Genomic DNA, 7963 nt, shown 5'->3' on the forward strand with positions numbered 1-7963 from the left:
CATGTTCTTAAACGGCACCGACATGTTAAATTAGCGCCTTCCTAAAGCGTCAGGGGCCAGGATCAGATGTGTGCCGACGCCTCTGCTTTCAGCTGCCAAACTCTTGCAGGATGACAGGTAAGACCTTAACTCTGTCCAGAAATCAATCTGCTTCCCAGCGTGTGATTCAAATCCTGCTTTAATTATCGTCATTGTGGACTCACACGGGACGAACACAGAAATTTAAAACTGCAGAGAAGTCAACTCCTCTCTGTTCACGCCGAGGGGGATTTTTTTATATTAATTCTTTTTTTTTTGCCTGACGTTACCCAAGATGGTCTGTGAAACACACTGTGCGCAGTTTCAGCCCATCTGTCACCACAACCTGGCAACCCACAACCCACAGGAGGGGACATGTGTGTGACTTTTAAGCCAAAGTTGTTAAGGTGTCAGGTCAGGACAGTAGTGCTGCTAAACCCAAATACACCTGCACATTTCAGTAGCACGTTGAAATCACAAGGTAGATGAGACTTTATAAAGAGAGCTCACACAAAGACAGCCTGTACTGACATCCTGAAGAGGTATGCATGCAGGCTTATCCTTGCTGTGACCTCTGCAAAGCGTTGGAACTTGATAGCAGATTGTTCTCACAAGGAAAACATCTCCAAATAACTGTTAAAACAGCTTTTAATACCAGTTTAACCACTAAATCTACCATCACTGTCAGGGGCGCACCATCAAGACAGGCAAAAACAAGCAATCATTTGAGGCCCGTGAAAAAAAAAAATGAGAAAGGAAGCCCCTAGATGGCTACCTTTCTGGGCGTATTTCACAATGACAACTACATTTTTAACCCTTTCACATCTTAGCCTTTGCTTATTTTGACAATAAAGAATACCTGGAACTTTCAGACTCTGGCTGTTATTATAAAGAAATTACCGTAATGACACCACATTGGCTGTAAAGAGCAACGTTTCAACTTTCAGAAACCGTTGGAAAGCTTCCGATAGCGCAAACTGTGGCGTAACAGTAATCCAAAATGCGCACGCCTGCGGCACATTCGCTTTTAAAGGGACAAACCTATAAATTCCTGCAGTGCATCAACAGTGCTCCACAAACAACCTAGGGGACACATTTATCAACCCTCTGACAGATTTCACTGAGGGACATGTCCGTCCTCTTCGCCTGGGGCTCCACACGACCCGTCACCACAAATGATTACCACCATTTCTTTAATTTCTTCTAATTATTGTAGGAAAACTGCAGTTATTCACATTGATCTACCACAAATGTGCACTCTCAATCAACCACTGCATCAGCACAATCCATCTACAGTAGGACTGCAATGGTGAATTAATGACAGCCGGTATGTATATGATTCAGTTTGCAATGTTTAGTTTCATCCCCCAGCCAGTCACGCTGAATATGACCGAAAAAGCTCAAACCTGATTATCAAAAGGGTGAGAATTCTTTAAACCGCCTTGGTGGTCAATGTCTGGGCGTCGTCCTTGTGTCCTCACCATTTAAAACGAGAACAAAGACTCTCTGATGCTAACATCTAGTATGATAGCGCTGCTTTCCAGAGCAATTACAAGTTTTAAGTAGTTTTGTTTCTGACCTTTGGAACTAAAACATACAGATCTCCATTAAAGTTACACTTTAAGTTAAAATTTGCAGGTAAATCTCTGTAAATAAAGTAGAGGTAAAAACGAAACCAGTACTTGTTTATATCTATTTATTTTTTTAGGGGCTGAACGACTTGGGATTTTTTAAAGTCGACTAATGTGTGGTGAAAGTCAAGTCAACGTCGGCTAGTCGATGACGTCACACATAATGAAATCTATGTTCTTGACGTGAATATTGTATATATCGTGGCGTCTCACACAAAAGAAGCTATGGAGGCTTTTCTACAAGGTAAATAAAGCTTGAACATGAACTACTGTCGGCCTTAGCCCACGTCCACACCATAAAGACCGTCAGTCTGACACTGACTAGTATGTGAGCTTATTAATACTGTGCGCTGCAGGTATTTTTAGTCTATATAAATGGGCATTTGTAGTACTTACTCAGATAAAAAAGCTAAAGGTCTAATAACTTCAGACTTTGGACCGTTCCTCTGCTAGCGTTCGTGGATGTCTTTTCAAATGAGAGTCCATTGCAGTAGTACTTTAGTTGTATTTCAGGACTGACGTGTCACGGCAGTATGGGCTTCATCTTTAGTGAAGTATTTCCACACACTTGATGAATCACTGCTAGTTTGCTGCTACAACCCACTGGGCTCCTCACCTGTCTTCTAGAAGGCGGCCATGTTGTTATTGTCACGTGATCAGTGACTAGTCTAATTCCTGCTTAAAGTGTCATGGTACAGCAGTAAAGTCAACTAGTCAACTAGTCGACACAACCCCTAAAATGTACACTGCCTGGCCAAAAAACAAAAGTCACCACCTAAACCAATAGGTAGGAGCCTCGATTATCTTTCAGCTGGCAACAAGTTATTTAACAGCAACTGATGCAATGAGCAGCTTCTCATTTCTTAAACAACCATGTTGAAAGACCTGTGGTCATGGAAAAGATGTCGCCACCAAAAGACCTTTTTTTTTTCTGGTGGCGACTTCTATTTTAATAAAATTTTGATATACACAAAGTTGGAAATTGTTTCTACATTGTTAGATTTCATGTGTTATTATAAGAAAATGTTTTAATTAGGTTGAAAGACTAATAGTAGATGTTTTAGAAGGTTATTTAATGGTAAAATCATTGACTGAAGGAGTAATCGTTTAAAGGAGTAATAATCTACAACTATTGCTGCTGCTAAATTTAAAATGCAGTAATGAACACAATGCCACTAGTATCTGCATTGCAAAAATGTTCTCTTTCATGGCGTTAAGTTGCTTTCTTTGTAATGTATTAATAAACAGTTTGGTTAAATTTCTAAATCTTCCAAACACAGAGGCTACAGGATCAAAAAGTTAATTTCTCACCCTGATGTAAATGCTCTGTGAAAGGTCAGTCATTTGCATAAGCCTGCAAACACAACATCACTGCGTGTGGTGTGGCCGGTGGGTTCTGCTTTGCATAAGAACTGTTACGAACTGTGAGGGCAAATGCGTCACTCGGTGAGCCGTGGCACGTTCTCCCCGGAGGATAATTCGAGAGTTCTCGCCCGCCATGCTCAACGCAGCCCAGGTGTAACGACGGCCACGCACTTAAACATCAGGCGGCACGGCTACGTTTACAGCGCACGTCCTTGGAAATGTCAATAAGAGCGAGTGGGCTGCATGCAAACACGGCTGCAGTGTTTGTTTCTTATAGGTGCCTGAAGTGATGCACGGAGCCCGGAGGTTGGAGTTACCTTTGCTCAAATCTCATTAACATGGCGGCTCCTGGCGGAACCTGAGGTGGTTTGAGTACGATGTCAACAGAACAGAGAGGAAATGAAAAAGAAAACACCTTTAAATGAAAGAATTAACACAAAATCTTCATCGAGGAGGTGGAATATTCTTGCTTCTACTTATTTTTTCGTGTTTAAAATAACTTGATGAACGTGACATAGGTCAAAGGTCACATAAGACGTGCCCTTGAAGGTCTTTAAACACCTGGCATGATTTCTGGTTGGTTGTATTTGGAGCAATGATACTGGTCGGTCAATCTGACAGCAGATCTGAGCGGCAACTCAGCAAGTAAAGCAGCCTGTATCCTTCAGGAAATATATTAAATAAACCTGGTTGGACGTTGGTTTTAAAATTCCACACAGCTCATTTATATGCAGCAGAGCTGTAGTGGATGTTTGGACTAATACTGATATTCAACAATTTCAAGCCAATATGTCAGTGCAGAACATGAGCAAATACTTTTAAATTTGGTTTCTCTTTCTTCAGTTCCAGCTGCTAACAGTAAATGAAGCTTCTGTGAAAGAGGCAAAATACTGCAGATCCCCAAGCGGCTCCAGGAGCGTGTCAAGCCCCCATTGACCTCCACCATAAAATGGTTGACTTTACAGCAGAAATCAACAACATCATATAATTTGATCACTGGAGGCTTAAATCTATGCATAATTAAGGGGGCGAGGCTGCTTTATGCAACAGGTGGTCGACACCTCTTTGTTTTGAATTAGCCGGGACCAAGGCCCAGATGGAGACGGGCAGAGAATCTCTAAAGCTTGTTGCATACATCACGAGATTTGTTCTCGCTCCTAGGGCTGAGAGAACAAAGTTCGTTCTGGCCGGGTCATTTCTACTTGACGAGAAACTCTAGTGCCAAACTCCGGGGAAGTCGTCATAGGCCCCTCCCACTGCAGCTTACATCACACACGCTAAGCATCGTGGGAGATGCCGAAGACGGACCAGAGAGTCAATTTTCTTATTATTTACATATGTCGGCTAGTTGTTTAGACGTCCGTGTCCATTGGTATACAGTATGCCGATCTGTAGCGAAGAGAGAGAGATAACCCTAACCCTAACCCTAGTGGTCACACTGCGAAAATAAACATCTAGGACCTAACAGCCAGTGGCATTTCGACTTTTCCGCATTAACCACGCCCACTTCCAATTTCTGACTAATCACAGAATAGTAACTGGACACCACACGAGAAAAAAGTTCTGCCCGGTTGATGTGTCGAAAACAAGCTGCGAGAACTCCCAAACGAGGCCTGCAAGAACAAATTTCTTACTTCTTAAGGGTGATGTTCCCAGAGGGTTTCTAGACAGTCGACGCTCTAGATCTGCAGAAACAAGTTGTAAATCATTGTCCTTCACTCCGTTTTGGCTCTGATTTTAGTCTCCATCAACTTCTAAATACTGGAAATACTGTGCTCTTCATCAGCCAGTACTTGACAGCCAAATATGTCAAGTTTTTGAGAACTACAGTCTGATGCACCAAAAAAAAAAAAAAAAACGTGAATGAACCGAAACAGACTGGACAGGAAAAAAATAAAGACGCCATATTCCCTGTACCTTCACCACCATCACCTCTTTCACTTTTAACAAATACAGATATACACAGATATTCTGCAGCTGACGAATGAACGATGAATTAACGATGAACATATCTGTGTACGATGATGAATAATTCTTGTTTATTCTCGTCATCTCACACTAACGCTGCTTTAGCTTAAAGTATTGGGACACAGAGGAGTTGGAATTACAAGAACAGTTTTGACAGTTGCTGTCAAAATATCCTGAGAAGGGGATACAGCAGTTACATAAAGGGAAATATTTAACTATCTTTTTTTTTTTTGCTTTAATTATAGATGCCATCATAGCCAGGAACCAGACTCCAGTACAACAAAAACAAAACGGATGGCTAGACATTCACTACCTCGTCTACAGCTATTTATTCAAACATATTCTAAGCAAGCTGTTCTTAGTTTGCCCGAAACAGAGAAAGACAAATAGCAGCAACCCTTGATGTTGACTGGTCGTTGACCAGACATCAGTGCAATCAGTTTGAGACAGAGAGGACAGGATGGAGTAAGTGGCCTGACATAAGCTGCCACAGACATATGCTGTGTTCAACTGTCCCTGACACTCAAGCCTTACTCACTTTAAATCACTCTCCAGGAAAAGCACCAGGCCCACGAAAGATTTCAATCTCTGTTCAGACTTTATTATGTTATTTGCATATAAATGGATGAAATAAAAAGCCGTTCAGAATCTCTACTTTTGCCTCACCGCCGTGGTTTGGTCACAAATTCAAATGCAGAACGTAGTGAAAAACATATTTTTCGCTCTGCTGTTGAAATATTAGGTTCCTGTATGTGAGTCTTCCTCTGCGTTAGCCTCAAGACTTGATCTAAGAATACTACAGTATCTAACATAGACTGTATATAAATATGGACAATGCATCCCCACTTCTTTGCATTGGCCAAACTGACGCTATTTGATACGGGCATCGCCATCTTGATCGATGCCCCGCCCACACTTCCTCCAGACTCACTCACGTCTTCATTTAATTAATACTACGCTCTGCTCTACCTCCGCCACTTACAAGGAAATGTTGGATTATACACTGTACTTATTTATTTAGTTATTGAATTATTTTTTTCCTACTTCCTGCGCCTCAAGGAGCGGATGGCATGGCAACTTCTGGTGATCATGATGTCACATCCTGTTTCTATACTGTCAAATAACTAACTAAAATGAAACTTGGATCCTTGAACATGCATCAACATTGTATTAACTACCAAGAATGACTGAAACCATCCTTGAAAAAAATTTATTTGACGTGTATTTTAGTGTTTTAGTTTGGCCAAAGTCCCATCCACTAACATGGAGGGGGAGGAGCTTATATGACCTATACTGCACCCAGCCACCAGGGGGAGCTCTACTTACTTTGGCTTCACTTTTAAAGGAGCTGTTCCGCCACCCATCTTTATACGGTCTATGGTTTCTACATTTCAAAAGACAAAAAAAATAAATAAATACTTCTTCAACCGTAACATGAATTTCAATATTAGAAGATGACCAGGATGTTTCCACATTTTCTGTCATTGTTGTCATCTTTTCAAACACTTGTTGAACATCTGGTTGTTTTGCTACCTCCATGTTTCTGTCCACCCTGGAAACTCATCACCCCACTTGTGGTAAATCTGATTTAAAATTCCTTCTGAGACATTAAAGTAAGAGAACAAAAATTAACAGATTGCTTTCCGTTGAAATTAATAAGACAACAAAAACAAAAGAAAAGTGTCCCCCCCTTCATACCAGAGCTTTCATCAGTTCATGCAATACTATTAATACTCAAACATCCTCTTTGCTCTTATTAAATGCTCCATCACAATGTTAGCACACTGCACGGTGTTATTTGCTCTGTGGGAACTCGCTGTTAAACTCCGAGGCCGCCACCTCCGGCTCTGTTGTTTAGTAAAGGTGTTCACCTCGGGTTCCTCTTAATAACGACTGAGGGTTAGAGCACCGGAGGACGTCTGCAGATGATTTTGTGTTCTCAGATTAAAATAAAACCAGGAAAAGATTTCTTTTGTCGTGCTTCTCAGCATGTCATCTGTCCGTTTGATTTTTGTAGTTTTTGTTTCTATAAGTTTCTTCGGGGTCTGCTTTGGTTCAGGAAGGATTACACATGTAGTCTCCTGGATGAAGGCTGAACCTTTAATGTGCAGCCACCTCCATGGGCCTCGTGAGTGTTACTGCCTATCACATCTAAACCCTTGCTTTTTATTTTTTGTGGTCTGTTGTTTTTTATTTTTTTATTTAAACAGCAGGAGCCCTGAGGACACACACTCACACACACACACTCTCACACGGTATAGACAGTTTCAATTCAATCTGAGGCCAGCAGGAAGGTACATGTGGTTACGAGGTGGGGGTCCTCACTGCTAAACTCTCTCTGTGCACCTTATTGCTTTTTAGTGGTTAAGGCGGTTCACAAGTGGTGATTCATCACTCACTAACACACACACACTCACACCCAAACACACACACACACACACACCAAGCTGTGAGCTTACTGGAGGCCATTCCCACCTCCAGCCTCATAGCACCCGCTGATGACTAGCTGCAGAGTAGCTGCAGGGTCATTCCAGACGCCTCCCTGTGCACTCAGTATCACCTGAAACTAACATTTTAGCTCTGCTTTTTACACACAGAGACCTCCCACCCCAGGTATGTGGTGGAGCTATCTTTAGATGCAAATGAGCGGGTCAAAGCAAAGTGAGACCTCGTTTTTACCCGACAGGAGAGTAGGAACCAGAGGCAGCTCTGACTTAAAGCGCTCAGCTCCAGTCTCAGGCATGACTGGAGTTTGTTTTAGAGAGAGAGAGAGAGAGAGAGAGGGAGCCACTGTTTGCCATACACACACCAATCAGCCACAACATTAAGACCACTGACAAGAAAAGTGAATAACATTGACCATCTTGTGACAGTTCAATGTTCTGCTGGGAAACTTTTAGACCTGGCATTCATTGGTGTGGATGTTACTTAGACATGTAGCACCCACCTAGACCAGACCAGGCGCCCCCACCCCATAGCAA

The sequence above is a fragment of the Chelon labrosus genome (genome assembly GCF_963514085.1).
Source record: "Chelon labrosus genome assembly, chromosome: 20".
In the NCBI taxonomy this organism is placed as follows: Eukaryota; Metazoa; Chordata; class Actinopteri; order Mugiliformes; family Mugilidae; genus Chelon; species Chelon labrosus.